Source organism: Haliaeetus leucocephalus, unplaced genomic scaffold (genome assembly GCF_000737465.1).
Source record: "Haliaeetus leucocephalus isolate CR32 unplaced genomic scaffold, Haliaeetus_leucocephalus-4.0 Scaffold506, whole genome shotgun sequence".
NCBI lineage: Eukaryota > Metazoa > Chordata > Aves > Accipitriformes > Accipitridae > Haliaeetus > Haliaeetus leucocephalus.
The window spans coordinates 6733682-6749466 of NW_010972942.1; the positions used below are offsets into that span (position 1 = coordinate 6733682).

Here is a 15785-nt window from a genome sequence, read left to right on the forward strand (position 1 = left end):
TTTAGATTATTTCTTTCTATTTTTTTCCCCCCCTCCCCCCCCCCCCCCCCCCCCCATCACCAAAACAAACTTTAAGTCATTTAAGAACACCACCCATGCATTCCCTGCTTTTACTGATGAGCAGCCTTCAAATATCCAGGTTTGAGCTGCACTTGAAATTTGCCTAGACCTGTTGAAGCCCCAGCTCTTCAGGGGAGGCTCATGAGCAACGGTGCTGCCCCATGCTCCTCGCCAAGGCTGGTGGGCTCTGGGGCTTCTGGCCAGCCTCCGCCAGAGATAGTGGGTTGGCAGATTTACCCAACAGAACTTGTTAAAATGTAATTGAGTAATCTTAATCTAAAGGTAGTAGCGTAATTCTTCAACGTGAGGTGGTTATCTCTGTTGTGTTAATGACTTCTATGAATTAGGGCTATTTGCATGACAGCTATTCCACCTGAAAACAGGGGCAGTTATGGCCAGTATTGCCAGTACCAACTTCATAGAGGTATTCTGGATTTGTTGTTAAGTGGGAGATGCAAAAAACAAAAACAACTTGGTAGTGAAAAAATGTTCTTAATATATGGAGCAGAAAGGAAAATGAATTAAAGAGATGGGTTTCATACTTAAGAAAGAAAGCGATTTTATCTAGTTATGTTCTTTCATGTTCTTTTTGAAGTACAAAAAGGTATTGAAATGTTATTACTGAAATGTTACTATTGAAGCATTATTGAAATATTATGGGATTATTCCCATAGTTTCCCTGATGAAAATAGAAATCTAATTGAAGGACGTGTACTTTTCACAACTATTTTGTAAATAACAGACTAACTAATTTTGTATTCCAGTAACTGAAGTACCTCCAACAATTACAGCTACTTAATAAATACCCCGTATACTTCTTTAAAACATAAAACATGTTAACACATCAACCAAACTGATTGATGTATTAAACTTTTAACCAGTGACATGTGTTTTATAGTGCCTGCATATTCTTCTTTTAATTCTGATCATTTTTTCTTGCAACAGAGACGCTCATGTTTCCTAATAATTGCTGGAAATAAACTAGTTAAAGTGACTCTTCTAGTATTGCTCAAAGCTAAGTACGAAGGTTTCCATTATGAGTTGCACAAAAAGTTCTTATCTACCCTTTGGTAAGTAGGTGAAACGCCTGTGTGCAATACATGTAAGCTTAGTTTCCTTTCAGTGTTATCTAAATATCTAATTTAGTTTTCCTTTGTACATGCTCTGAGAGAGTAACTGACAAAAGCTCTCATTTCTTTGACTGCATCTCACATACAGATACAAATAAAGCATGATGGGCTTTTTCTGCTCCCAGAAGACAGTTTTCCAAACCTGGTGGAATCTTTCCTTGTTGTCCCATATCAAAACATTGCTCGCTCATGTCAATACTTACCTGGTCTAACTTGTGCTTGAAATTAGTGTGGCAAGAGAGCACCATCACCACTATACCAGTAATATTTAGGTTACTACAAGCTAATTACTGTCACAGGAATGTTCTGGATATTGAGATGTTTTTAACTTGTCATTGAACCATTGTATAATTGTTACAAATAAATTAATACATAAATTATAGCATATAGTATAACACAGTTGCCTGCTGCTCACCAAACTAAGTGCTGGCTGTGTAACTGGAGAATAGAAGTAGTAATTTGCCTATACAGAACTAGCTAAAAGAACTGTTTTACTGATAAATTTAATTTGCTAGTGGAATAGTAGAAAAGGTGCAGATTTAGACCTTTTTTTTTTTTACATAAGGCACCAAAATTAAGATGAAATATTTATTACAAGAAAGTGTTGAGCTTGGCTCTCTTCATTTGTAAACAAGATGGGAACTCAGAAGATCCCCGTTCCCGAGGCGCGTGATCTTCTGAGAGAGATTTTTCTCTTCAAACAACTCCCCACACAAGCTGTGGAGATCAACTGGCTTTGCACAACGTACATGATGTAACAAATACCTTGAAGATGAAAAAACCAAAGTAACTCCACACATTCATTTTCGATAGACGTGAGAATTAGATTGATACTGGCCTTTAGCAGAAGAGAGGGAGACAGGAATGTGATTTTTGTGCCCCCCATTGAGTCCAGGGGATGGTTTTGACCTCCTGACAGTCAATCCCGAGGTGCAGTGGGAGCACTGGTAGGGTGCAGATTAGTGAAAGCTGATTGGCACCAAGCACCAGCTCTTGCCATGTTTGTAGACGTCACCACTTACAGCTAATAAGCTTATAATAATTTCTGTAAGCACAGGTGGTGAAAGTAGTAGCAAAAAAAAAGGTAAGGAGCTTAAATACGAAGAAGGTATGGGGAGAATTGTGGTGAAACATGTGCTGTGTGTGGTAATCATAATGGTCCGGCTCCTTTCACACAGGGGCTTGTGTTCATCCCGGTCCTCAGTGCTGATATTCCTGTTGACACGTCAGCTGTAGGGGAATCGGAGACTGAGCTCCACCAAAAAGCATTACTTATCTCTCCATTACATTAAAATATTTTTGCATTCAGGCATAAATATCAAGACTTTCGACAGCTTCTTGTAAATCCTGCACAGGAATTTTTTGATGACATATATGCACATTTTGTTTTACTGTCTGGAGGACTCCATTTGCACAGAGAAATGTATTTCATTTGGTCTTCCAAATGATTTTATATTTTGAAAGCTTAAAAAAATTCTTTTCTCTAAACCAGATTGCTTTGCTGTGGATGACTTGATTGGAAAATAACACATGCCTCCCTGCCTACTTTGCATTTGTTACCTAAATGGAGTAAATTTAGCTTGGAGAGGCTTGGGAAGAAGAGAGGGATTTAAAATGATTCCCCTTTAATTAATCCCAGGAAAATTCTGGCAAATCTGTCTTTTCTTAGTGCATGCTGTATGTCTTTTAACTCCATTTCATTCTGATCGCATAGACAAAAATCAGGGTTTTTTCCCAGTGATACTTTCCTTTGTCAATAGCCAGGTTTTAGGTTTACCTCATTTTAGCACATGCAGAATAAGGAGTCTGTGTGGTTTGTGATTTTTTTTTTCTTTTTAAAAGCTTGTTTTCTGTAAAGGAAACATTCCAATGGTGGTGTTAGTTAAATCTAGCCTTGAAGTGCTGACCTTTTATGAAATAATGTTTTACTACCAATTGTTATAAGCCAATGGTGATAACAGTGGTGATAATTTTTTTTCCCCTGTAAAATATAAATCTTTGGTTTGTTTAAGCATGATGTTATTTGAGGAGAGTAAGCTCCCTCTGTGGCAGATTATAGTATGTTCTTTCTTTGGGGCAAAAGGAAAAGAAACAAATACAAGCAAAACAAAGAAACAACCCAAGGCTTATTTCTTTGTTATCTTTCTTGGCTAACACATAAGGACCTTGGGTCCTACTACTGCTGCACTTCAGAGGGCAGCTGAACAGATAATTTATGCATGTTATATGTGTCTAAGTCCTCAGCAGTCTGAGACAACATAAAGACTCCATCCTGAAAAGTAAAGAACATTCTGATCTTACTCCAAGAAACCATTTACACATAATCTTTACAGTTAAGGACATGAATGGAGCCTTGGACTTAACATTAGGTAAGACAGTTCAGAGAATTGCAAGATTAAGTATTTAATCCAAAGCATTATTGCTGTGGAGTTAACTGGCAAATAAACTGTCTTCCTACAGTGGTACGTTCTCATAAATATTCTCATATTTATATATCAGTTTGGGGTTGCAATTAGACAGTTTTCTATACAAAGCTTTTTGCATGTTTATTTTTTTATTTAAAGTATTTTTCAGAAGTTGAAGTTAAATATTTAACACCAGGGAAAACACCACTTTTTAGCTTATGAAAATATAAACGAGTATCTTAGATTTCCTAGAATTTTAAATGTGCCTCAGTTCTGTTTTACATAACTTAAGTTCTAGTAGTGTACCTTCTTCTGGTAATGTTGCTGTAAGTAGAATCAGTCTTTCTAAAATGAATTATCTTCTGGTTGGACTGTTCACAAGGTGTCATAAAATCAAAAGCAGATAATAATCTGCTGAAGTACCTCTTTGTACAATTCATATAATAGTAAACTACAACTACTACCACTTTCTTCAAGCTCAGTCTGGTATGTGATACGGTCTCCAAGGAATTCTCAATGTGGAAGAGGACAGCTTTGTTGATTCCTGTTCAGCAGATCCTGACTGCTCTGCCTGTGGAGCCGGTGCCATTTCCAGAGTGTTCGCACAAGGTGATTCTGGAGCATTTCTGTACTGTCCTTGTCCACATTCCTAGAGTTAGTAATTTTTTCTCCTTTTCCCTCATGAATATGTTTAGACTTCTATATTTGTAAAAGAGCTGACATCCATTGTGCATTCTCATGAGTAGCGTTGAAGTTCAAGGCAGCATCTGACTGTTTTCATAGTGTCATTGTAAGTTGCAACCTGAGTAAAAAGGCATCATCCCTAGTATTGCCCACTTAAATACACCTGGCTTACTGAATGACCTTGAATAGGTCGTTTTGTTTCTCTCTTCATCCCGAGATCTATAAACTGCAGATAATAAAACATATATCCACCTTTGCAAAAGTTCTTTGAAATCCATGAGTAAAAGGTATCCCATAAGGTCAAAATATGAATTATTTATTGCTACATGACACGCACAGCATGCAGACTGTAGAGTTACAGAAATCTTGTCTGTTACTTTTTCCCCTGAGAAGTCATACCTTCAGAGCTCTGCTTAGAGAAGAAGTATTTGTTGTACGAAATCTAATACAATCTTTATGAGTGTGTGATAATATTGAAACTTTGGTATCTCCAAGGAATTGGTTTCCAGTGATAATACCCAGCTTCCTCTGACAAGTGCAAATGCAGTTTTCAAACTAATAAACATTTTAAAACTAAAGAATGAATATGAGAAGATTAGAAAGAATAGTCAGAGGTGCAGGAAGACTGGGTTTGAAGTAAGGGAATTAGAATTTCATGGCATCAAAACTGTGGTAGGGTTACTACAGGGTAACAGATCAGTTGACTTCCAGGTGATTAACAATACTCGTAGCCATTATCCATTTCCTAATGTTTGAAATGCCTGCCAGCAGTGTGCTTTGAAAGAAACTGATTTTTCTTTTGGTATGTTTCCTAGGGTTTGTTGTAGGCCCTATTTGTAATTAAAGTATAAAAGGGGAAAAAAGTTGTGTTCTCCGCTATTTATATTATTTATTTTATTAATTTAGGTATGTGTTATTCAAGATGAGCTATATATACACATATATGTAGGTAGATATAGGTATAAAATGTATGGAAAGCAAGAGCAGGCATGTTGCAAGCCAGTTAGGGCTTTACACTTCATTGTGAACCTCTTCAAATGTACTTGGAAATCAGTAGGCAACTAGCACGAATTTTGAAGAACTGGTATACAAGTTCCTGCTGAGATATGCTACTTTAATAATTGGGTTTCTCTGTATCAGTTTTGGCCTCTGAAAGAGTTTCAGGAATGGTCTTCAGCAGAGCACACTTAAATTATCTAGCACTGAGATCCATGACATTAGCATACCCTTGAAGTGCTTGGTCTTTAATCCAAGTCCAAATATTAGGTCAGAATTGTATCCAGCTAAATCCAAAAGAGCCTTTAACTATTTGGGATAGGCCCAGACTTTCTAATACTGACAGTAGAGGCAAGAGGCTTCTTGCACAGATTTTAAAACTCCCCTGGGGATAACAGACTCCTGGGTAGCTTTGGTTCTCTACTGCACGATTGGATGAAGTGCAGTTTTACAGCTGAAGTCACGTCCAGTTGGAAAGACTGGGGAGATGTTGCTAGAAAGAAAATTGTGATGGAGAAGGGAAGCAGTGCTATGCCCAAGTAAGAGATTTTTGAGAAAATTGTTCAAAGAAAAATTACTTCTACATGTCTTAATACAGTTGGTTTAGAAGACTGTACTTTTAGGCCATAGTAAATTGACTGGTTAAAAGGAGCCATCTGCTTGGAAATATTTCCCTTCATGTTGCCTTCCATTTTGGTTCTCTTCCATTACGCTTTAGGCATGGTTTTGCTTGTTCTTTGTATTTATTTGATACTTTCATCTAGCCCTCTTCATAGCTGTAGAGTCTGAGGACTTTGTTAGTCTGATTTTTCGTATCTTCCCACTGCTCTGACTCTGAGAGTGGCTGAGGTACTGCAAGCTATATATTAATAAAGGTACTTCATCTATATAAATTTACATATAGCATAGATACTAAGTGAGTCTGATGTATTAAAGATTGCAGGGATCCTGTGTCATGGAAGCTTCCCAAGTACCTAAAATCTAAATGGGTACTTTATCACTTCCTCTTCTTTCTCGTTATCCTTCTCAGTAATCTTCATTGCAAATACAAATGTTAGTGTCAGTGTTATATAGGGGTATACCCAGTGCAATATTCCTTTTGCTGTTTTCTCCCCTTGTATTATAAAATATTTAAACTCATAAAATAATATTGCCACCACAGAAGTTTTTTTAAAACCCTGCCTTAGTAGAGAAGAGCAACATTGCGGCCAGAAGCTGTAATCTCATTTTGCCTGGTTTTCTAAAACGGAGGGATTTTAATTGACCCTGTTACTTAATTCCCAATGCATTACTCATTACTTCCACAGGGGGCTCTCCCCTGTTGGTCCTCTCAGAAAGCGTTCTCACGTATACCCCTCCTCAGTGCCAACTAGTATATGCCTATATATAGTATGTACAGCTAGCATATTCAGAATTGTGTTAAATCCAAAGTCTCCAGACAGCAGGTAATTTAAGAAATTGCATCTCTCTTGGCTAATAGGGACATAGATTTGCCATTCTTTATTGGCTTCTTTCCATGTTTTTTAAAATTTCTTTTACTTTAGATATCTTTGCCTACTGATCTGGAAGGGCTTACACTTCTGAATGGTCATCACTGTGTTACACCCATTCCCATGTACGATCAAAAAAGTGAAAAAGTTTCTTTTTCAAAGGTCTTTCAAGAGAAAAAATAAATCCTTCAGCTGCCCCCTAGTACTTTAACTTTCTTTGAACAGTAACATCAACAAACACATGCAGTGTCAAACATGCTTATTAAGAGAATCACTCTGGTTTGAGAGCAAAACTCCCTTTAATATTAATTAATGGTCTTAGTTCACTTAAATTATATCGTATCCACCCCTATTAGGCTGTTGTTTGGGAGAACAAGTCACTGTCCCTGAACCTTGGCTCTGCTGAGCTAAGTTAGAAGCAATTTCCAAAATCTGAGTGGCTATCAGAGTGTCTGTGTAGATGTTCCAAAACAACAGCATCCCAAACCCACAAATCCCATCATATGCAATAAAGAGAAAATCAGCCTTCCAATGTTCAGGACCCTACATGGCCTTATCAGTCAAAATTAGCACCACAGCATCATCTGTAAATCAATTAATACAAATGCACGTCATGCAACAAACCCACAAGATGGTCCTGAAATGTTGCTCAGCAAGTAAGGCTGGCTGGATTACCCTTGGACGACAATAGTGGCTGTACACTTGGTGTTGAAGGTGGCCCCATGGGGCATCCTGCTTCTCAGGTGGAGGCATAGTTTGGAAGCACAAGAGCGCATCAGGTCTCTCACAGTTGCTTTGGTTGTCTCTTGGCTTGTGGTTGAATTTCTGACTTTTGAAAGCCGTATATGACTTTACATCCAGATTATTTCACAGATCATCTCTGTCTTTTGCCATACTGCTGTTAAAACTGCCAGTAAAATGTTCTCTGTGAGGCATTTTTGTCTTGATGCATTGCATGCCCTGCCTATTTTCTCTGTAGTTTTGGGAAAGAAATTGCACAGGAGAAAGGACAGTTCATTTCAGGGACTTGGCTGTTCTCTTCTCAGAAGGATACCCTTTTCACTCAAGGTAAATGGCTTATACAGTGTTATTTATTATTACATTATTAACTTGAAGCTTAGAAAATGTGGGTTCTTAAGAAGCTGGGACAGGCAATTTGTAAAAATCTAAATAACTCACAAATCTCATATTAAGGGTGATTTGCTAAGGATTGTAAGAAATAGTCCTGTGAACTGTGAAGTACTGCAGTTTCAAGATGAGAGAGTCATCACAGCCATGTGTTTGAAAGATGGGAGTCTCTTTGCTAAAAGCAAAGCAATGAAATAGCCATGTATTCTTCCAAACTTGACTTTTCTCCCCATTTAGCTGACCTTGTGTCATCTCGTGCTTCAGTACAACATGCTCAGGCACAGCCTTTAAGAAAATGAAACGTGCCGTCCATATTGTTGATATTTTTGTTAGATTAAAGTAATGCTTTTGAGATTGCTTTTGTGGAAAATTTAAAATGTGTAAACATGGTAGGGGCCACTAATTTTACATTGAGGGAAGATCTGTCAGCCCTGCTATTTGAAGTTGGTAGCAGCTGTAATGTGCCTGACATCTATTTTCAAGGATTGCGTCTGATTTTTCATATTGATGTACAATATAACATCAATATGTGTGTGTAGGAGTTCTCAGAATGGGACAGGTTTTGCTGTATGTTCTAAATATTTCAGATTAAAATGACTGAGCTGTATGGTGTTTCTGAGCCTTTCCCTTCAGTCATACATATGCACCTACTTTGCAGTTAATTTTAGGGAAAAAAGAACAAACTGAAGTTGAAAAATAGATTTCTGTTTTGGAATTCAGTGTGTTGAACTTTTCTCTTAGGAGTTAGAAATAGACCCAAGTCCTGACATGTTTCCTCTCTTATCATAGACTTAAGTATTCCATGCTAACCACACTGGGGGTTATTTGAGATTATGTAGCATTTCTGCTCAGAATTAGGTCTCTGTTAGAATGTTACGTCTCATTTCTACTGCAAATAATTACCAGCATGCCTAAATTTTGCTGTTTCTTTATTTAGATGAAATTACTATTGTATTCCATGTTTTAGAGGTGCCATTTGTTATTACTGGCACTAGTAGCAAACCTGCGCTTTTGTCGGATGAGAAGTGAACGAATCCGGTTTCTCTTGGAATATGTAACTGTGATTGTTTTAAATATTTCTTAATACTCTACATTCAGTGATTGCCATTGTATTAGCACAAGGTTTGGGGTTTTTTATCTTTTACCCTCAACAAGTAAAATTTGAAGTTCTTAAATTTTCACAATACTTCAGTTACATCTCAATTTTGGCGCATCAACATCATAAAAAGGAGCACAGACCAATTGTCCTAAAGGTGAGAGTATTTAATTATTTGATTGTAAATCAAATGAATTCCAGCTGCTGCTGCTTTTCCTTTCACTTTTGTTTTACTTGGTAGGCTGCAGTCTGGCTCTTGGTTTTCTCATCAAATAGTGTTATCTCTGACAGTCCTTGTAGTTTTCAGGAGTATTTGTGCTTGGGCTCGGTTAAACAGGGGTTTTTTCATTATTCTGTCTGATACTGATAGAAAGTATCACCAGAACACTTTAAAATTCTTAATAGAAAAGCTAACTTTCTTTAGTTTCTCTTCTGTACCTCGTATAATCCGCTGATACTCTGGATGTTTAATAACACCAAAATTTGGGGCATGACCCTGCTTTACTGTGCACTAAATTCCTAATGGTTAAAGCAAGAGGTCAGTTTTCAGTGTTTACTGTTCATCACTGTTTACTGTTCAGCATTTACACTGCCTTAGTGCTGTTTGACATGTTTGTAAGATTTGGCTAGAGTGGGTGATGCAGCATTAAATTGTCTTATTATTTATTCTTAAATTTGTAAAGAGCGACTGTCCCTGTGTTCCAGTTTCTCCCATGTGAATCTAGTTGTAATTGGTGGAGTCTCCCTTCTTCAGTGAGGTCTCCTGGAGGAATGTGAAAGCCCAGAATTTCAGGGTCTGCAGGATAGCCTCTGTGTGTTTCCTCCTTGCTGCTCATGGGAGCTGGCTTCTCAAATGCATGGCAATGTCTGCAAACCACTAGCAGTTAGAAGACAACTACTGAACACAGACGCGACACGAGACTTTTATGACTTACTGGGAAATGTTAACTTTCTCTTTGGAGAGAGGTCTAGGTGCAGAGACCCACATATTCATTACCAGGTATGGTAGAGTAATTTGCTGTATCCTGAACTGAAGGTAGAGGTCCCACTTGCATTAAACACAACAGCAATTTTCTGTTTCAAGGAAAACCACAGGCAATGTTATCAAATCTTGCTGAGTTCACACAGCGTTGCTGTTATGGCCAGATGGAGCGTTACACTGTGCTGCCCTGCCTGGTTATCAGAGACCATAAAATTTCACCAAATGATTTCTTCCTTAATCCTCTACCTTGATTGAGCCATATGATGTCGTTTAGAAATATCTTTGTTTCTAGCTGAGACAACATTAAAGAAAACCTACCTTATCCTTGGGTGAATTAGTATGATTTTGTTCCACTATTAATAACAAACATTTTCTAGTCTGACTTTTGTCTAATTTAAACTTTTATCTAATTTAAATCTGAGCCATTGAATCTTGCCAGCTGTTGGTCTGCAGGTTTCAGGAACCTTTTATTATTAGAAGTCTTTTCCCATATAAGTACTTCTGTTCTGGGGTGAGGTGAAATAAAGAGTTTGAGCTGATTTAAAAAATACATTCAGTGAAAGGCACATTCTGTAGAGCTGAAAGTCATTCTCTTAAAAAAAATAAATCCTGGATTCTTCATAATTTAGCTACATTCCATTAAAAACCGATGGTAGCACTAGATGTTATTACATTTATGTTAACGTATCATGTTAATACAACATTTATTTCTATGCTGTAGTATTTCCATTCTAGTTCTGGTTTTCTCTGCTTGCTCAACTTCCTGTGCTTGAGTTCCTCTCGTGTGCTGTCAGTGCGGATGGAAGCAACTCGCTGGCTTGAACTTGGGTCTCTGTGGGTTGAGGCCCATCTCCACCAGAGAGCACCTTGCTGTGTATAACCCCTAGAGAGCACTGGCAAGCACCCCAAAGCAGAGACTCTGACCCTTTTTTAGTTCACAAAAGGAGAAAGAGCTGAGCCAGTTGACCATTTTCCAGGTTGCACTGAAAGAACCCCTTTTTCTTCTCTCATATGCCTTCTTAATTAAAGGTAAGCGAGTGAAGCAGTAGAGACTTTAAAAAAAAAAAAGACGAAATCCCAACCAACCATTACTCAAAAATCTCAGTTAACCATAGTCACCAAACTTATACTAAAAAAAAAAAAAAATCACCACAATTGTCAATGGACGTGCCCCTACAGAACTTAATTGCTATATATAGCACACACTGCAGTATTGAACTGTCCAGTTAGATATTGCAGAAACTTGCACACAGAATACTCTGAGTGGGTGGCTGGGTGCATGCTTATGAAGTTATGAGAGCTTTGGTAAGCTGAGTTCAAGAAGCACGGACATTTTGATACTACGAAGAGAAGTCAACAGTAATATCTGAGAGGTTGAGAGAGGAGGGAGTGTCTTTTCATTGCCCTCGTATGGACAGAAGTCGCAAGGTACTTAGCACTGTAGGCATATGTACTGTTAATACAGAGACTGACTGTGAGAAATGCCAAGTGCTCCAAATTCCAGTGGAAATACATTTGATATGATTCTTGTGTCCCTCAAGAGGAGATGAAAAGCTCAGAAAAACTAGATTTATCTACAGTATCCTATTTCTTTTTCTTCAGCTGGTAAAAGGAAAAAGAAAAATCTACTTCGTTTTCAAGTAGTGGTGAATTAGGAGTTCCTGAACTGGTAAAATGTTAGTATCGTTGACACGTAAGTAACACGTTTCCAGTTTTGATGAGGAAGCCATAATGGTTTTGTTAGTGCTCAAATAGAAGAATTTTTAAAATTGACCTAATATTTGAAAACTGGATGCTTGCTTCTACATTTACTGAAATGTAACACATGAAAAAGATATTTGTACTGTCTTTGTTCCTGGCCTGAGCAGTAATATCCTTATTGTGCTTCTTGGCAGTCAGTCCTAGTAGTTTCTGCTTGTCGTTCTCTGTGCTGGTGCGGGGCTTTGCCCTTCCAGTCTTTCTCACAAGCAGTACTTAATGCTGCTTAGTCAGCTTTCCTAACAGTCAGTGGCCTCTTGCCTTGAATAAAGCCTAGCAAGTCAGCTTTGTAATCTTTCAAACACATTTTGAAGTGTCTTACTATTCTGTGGTGTAAACAAGGGCCATCACTATAGCTGGCAATTATGGTGCCCCTTTGGGTACTCCAAACTGAGAGGATTGAAGGGATTATGAAGGTGGAATTGGATCCTTCTGGATGTGGTATAGAGTGTGAGAGAAAGGACTAAAAAAATCATGTTTGGGGATTAAAAAGACTGAAAGATGTTTTGGGATTGCTTTACCAGTCCTTGCCTCAGGTGCAGGTATGTTAGAAGAAGGGCAAGCAACACCAGATTGTGTCGTGATACGTTCTTGTCTCTGCCCAATTCACTCTTTCTTAAGAGAAAATAAAGGAAGAAAAAGAAAGCACAAACTCAAAAGAACTGTGAAATGCATGCAATGAAAGCAGTTTTCTGTTTAGCAATTTCAATTATTTGATATGTTAAACCAAAAATTGTAGATGTTTCAGTGAAGGTACAGCTTCCCTATGTCTACTGCAAAGCCACCTATGGCTGGGCAAACAAAATGAAGTATTAATGAAATATATTTCTTAGAGAAAACTTAGATGAACCTCTTCTGCTGTGTAAGATGTCTGTCTGATCCTGATCACCTGCTCATTCCCAAATTATGTGCACGATTCCTGTGAAACTGTATTTGAAAGGAAGCAACAATTCTGTCATTTCCATTGGAAGTGTGTATTCACTGCCTGATAAAACCAAAGAGCCTTTCCTCCTTTGCAGTTGCAGGTTTCCTTATTTATATTCAGACTGGTGTTTTCTAACTGGAATATTTTTTCACTTATTTCTTCTTTCCCTTTTTGTCTAGAATCAGTCTGTGCATTACAGTGATGGGTTCCCTCTTCTCCATTTGCTTTATCTGTACTCTGTTCTTCACCAAGCAATCTTTTTAACAACATCTGTATACTTTCACTGCTTTCCGTCTTCAATTCGTATTTTATTGCTAAAACGACCCTTTTCTGTTACCTCCTCCTTTTTATTTACACATAATTCCTTCCCTAACACTGTGGTGATTGTGTTTGTGCTCACCATATTGTGTTGTCTTTGAATTTATTCTCTTACAATTCCTGCAGATGTCAGCAGTACAGTTCTACCTATGGTATCTGACTGGTAGGCTTGCATTTTTTGTTTTCCTTAGATTTGTACTTCAAAAGTGAAGTATTTTTTGTGTGTGTGTGTTCTTGTGAAAGCTCATTTTCCTTCTGGTGCTTGTCTATTAATATATTTTCCTGAATATCAGAGATGCTCTCTGTAATCCTCACAGTTTTTCCCACATTTGTATCATTTTCCAATTTAACCAGTATGCTTGATGCACCTTCCTTCAGCTAAGGAATTAATACGGAAAATGCAAGTGACAATTTGTTTTAATAAAAGAAAGTTAAGATCGCAAAGCAGTTCTTGTTCTATTGGGCTTAAAGTTATATGTGCTCCCAATAATGTTCATTTTGCTTACCCTATGTAGTGTGGCGCTTTCAGATGGAAGGACATACTTAGAAAGCACTGGCAAAAAAAACTCCTCTCAATTTAGTGTATATGTTTATATGTTTTTCTGCTGAATGTAGTGTATTATATAGCCTCCTTTTGGAACCAGATTATTTCCTCCTGGACTGAGGCTCTTTCTCACAGATTCTCTCTAAAGCATGGAAAAGGGAAGAGTAGAAAAGAGGATTCATGCTGCTACAGAAAGGACCCCATTCCCGTTTTGTTTCCAGCTCCTCAGCTGCAGACAGGTTATGCCTCAGCTTTGATCGTAGCCTAGGAGCAGGGATCCCCCAGAGCCTTGGGCAGGGCCCCTTCCCTGAGGAAGGCTGTCTCTGGGGAGAGGATTAAACAGAAAAGGTGACAGGCAACGTTGGCAAAGATGGTGTGTATGGGATAGCCGCTATTTCATCACAATTTCCACCTTATTTCCCTATAAGTACAACCACAGTCTCTAGCACTAACCTTTTCAATTTCTGGAGAAACTGTAAGTTTATGATCAATGTCATCTTTAAGGAGAATGATCTGGTGTAATGGGAAAAGATGGAAGTAAAAGGAGAAAAGGAGATAATTCTGTTTCCTAATCAGATTGGAAAAGAGTGGGTATAAAGCTGCAAAAATTGTTTTGCGGGCTTGCAAATAACTTTAAGATGCTTCATCCACAGCTTTCTGAAACAGTTTGCAAACCCCAACACTGAAATGTCAGCTGAAAGGCTGTGCTGGTCCGTGCCCTCTTGCACTGCCCAGCGCTGTCAGAGGTGGACAGACCCGGGGGGGATAAATTGGATGTCTTTATGCTGTGCGCCAAGGTAACAGGGAAACAGTGTGCTAGCGCAGAAGAGGAAAGGTTCTGCTTTCAGCCTGTGAAATATTTCAGTGAAGGTAGAACAGAGCAGTATGTTTGCTTGTATACTTTGCCTTTTACAAGCAGGAAACCTTCTGAACAGTGAGGTGCAAACCCGTCCGGGGCTTGGCACTCAGGAGGGATGGGAACTCTGAAGCTGAAGCTTAGGTAGGTTTCCCCACTGGGCAGTGTATTTAAAACATGCTTAAGATGTTTGTCAGGGTACTGAGCTGAAGCAAGATAAATGATGTTACTTTAAAAAAAAAAAAAAAAAAAGAAGACGAAAAAGGGAAGCACACTGGAGGTTGTAGTGCAGATCATTTGTTATTTATGCTTTTTCGTATTTGCAGGAGAGTTGGGTGCTGGGAGGAGTTGAACCATACGATGTTGCTGAGAGAAGAGTATTTATTGCAGCAGAACTAAAATTAAGAGCAAAAAATTAAAGTACTCTAGGGGAAAAAGAGCAATTCTGGCATGCCATCTATTCAGTATTAAGCATGCTTAATATTCAGTTTAGTCTCATATGACATGTTTATGACCCGTGTGTGCGCCCCAACGAAGGCACTGCCTAAAACCGTATTCGTTAATTAGGTTTGATGCAAGAAGTAGAGAGAGCGCACGCATTCCTCTTCTCCAACAGCACAGTTTGCTTTTCGATAAAGGAAGATGCAAAATTATTTCAAGTCTGCCGGGTTTGGGTTTCTCCTGGAGTCGTACCCTTAAAATCAGCAGAAGGGAGGGAGGGGAGTTACTCTGTCTATTATCATCAAGCTCTGCTAATGTAGCCCGGGCGCCACGTGACTGCAGAAAAGGCTATTATCTCAATGAAAAGGAAACTGCTTTTTAGAGCAGCAACAGAACAGAAGCAGGAGGAATTTTCGAGTACTCCACCATGCTGGATTGTCAAAGGGGGATCTCTCTGATCAGCAGTTAGGGAAGGATTAGCGTGGCCAGTTTGTCAGCTGTCATTAGAAGCAGATGACAGAGATGATAAGCTGCTGTGTGCGCACGTCCTCACTCAGCATGTGCTTTGGTTTACATCAAGACATAACACTGGTTTGGGATAATGGAGAGCTGATATTTTTAAGGCTGTAAATTTACTGGTAATTGTCTCCTTTTTTTTTTTTTTTTTTTTTACTTTTTTTCCTTTTTTTTTTTCCTCCTCCTGTTTTTAATAAAAAGCCAGTGTGATGGATGGGGAATTTATCTACATCTTGATCTGAAGACACAGAAATACTAGTGAGATCTGCCTTCAACTGCAAAGGCTGGAAGACGACAAGGTGTGTTTCTGAAGTGCCGTGACTTCATTGTTAGTGCTCTCTTTTTGCACGTATGTGTGCTCACATGTGAGCATTGTAGGTGTCTGGATGTTGGGGGGGCGGGCAAGGGAGGTGTTGGTTTGGGGGGGTGGGAGGAAGAGCTAATTTTGAGCAAGAG

At 38.5% G+C, this 15785-nt stretch overlaps 1 protein-coding gene across 2 annotated transcripts in view; it reads left to right on the plus strand.

Annotated features, from left to right (window-relative positions):
* Nucleotides 1-15785, plus strand: part of NCOA2 (nuclear receptor coactivator 2) — a 185260-nt gene that overhangs the window by 76120 nt on the left and 93355 nt on the right. Inside the window, exon 3 of one of the 2 annotated variants that reach the window (XM_010575897.1) lies at nt 15531-15628. The exons of the other annotated variant lie outside the window; for it this stretch is intronic. The gene's annotated coding sequence lies outside the window, so the exon portion shown is untranslated. The remainder of the gene's footprint in view (nt 1-15530; nt 15629-15785) is intronic. 2 annotated transcript variants of the gene reach the window in all.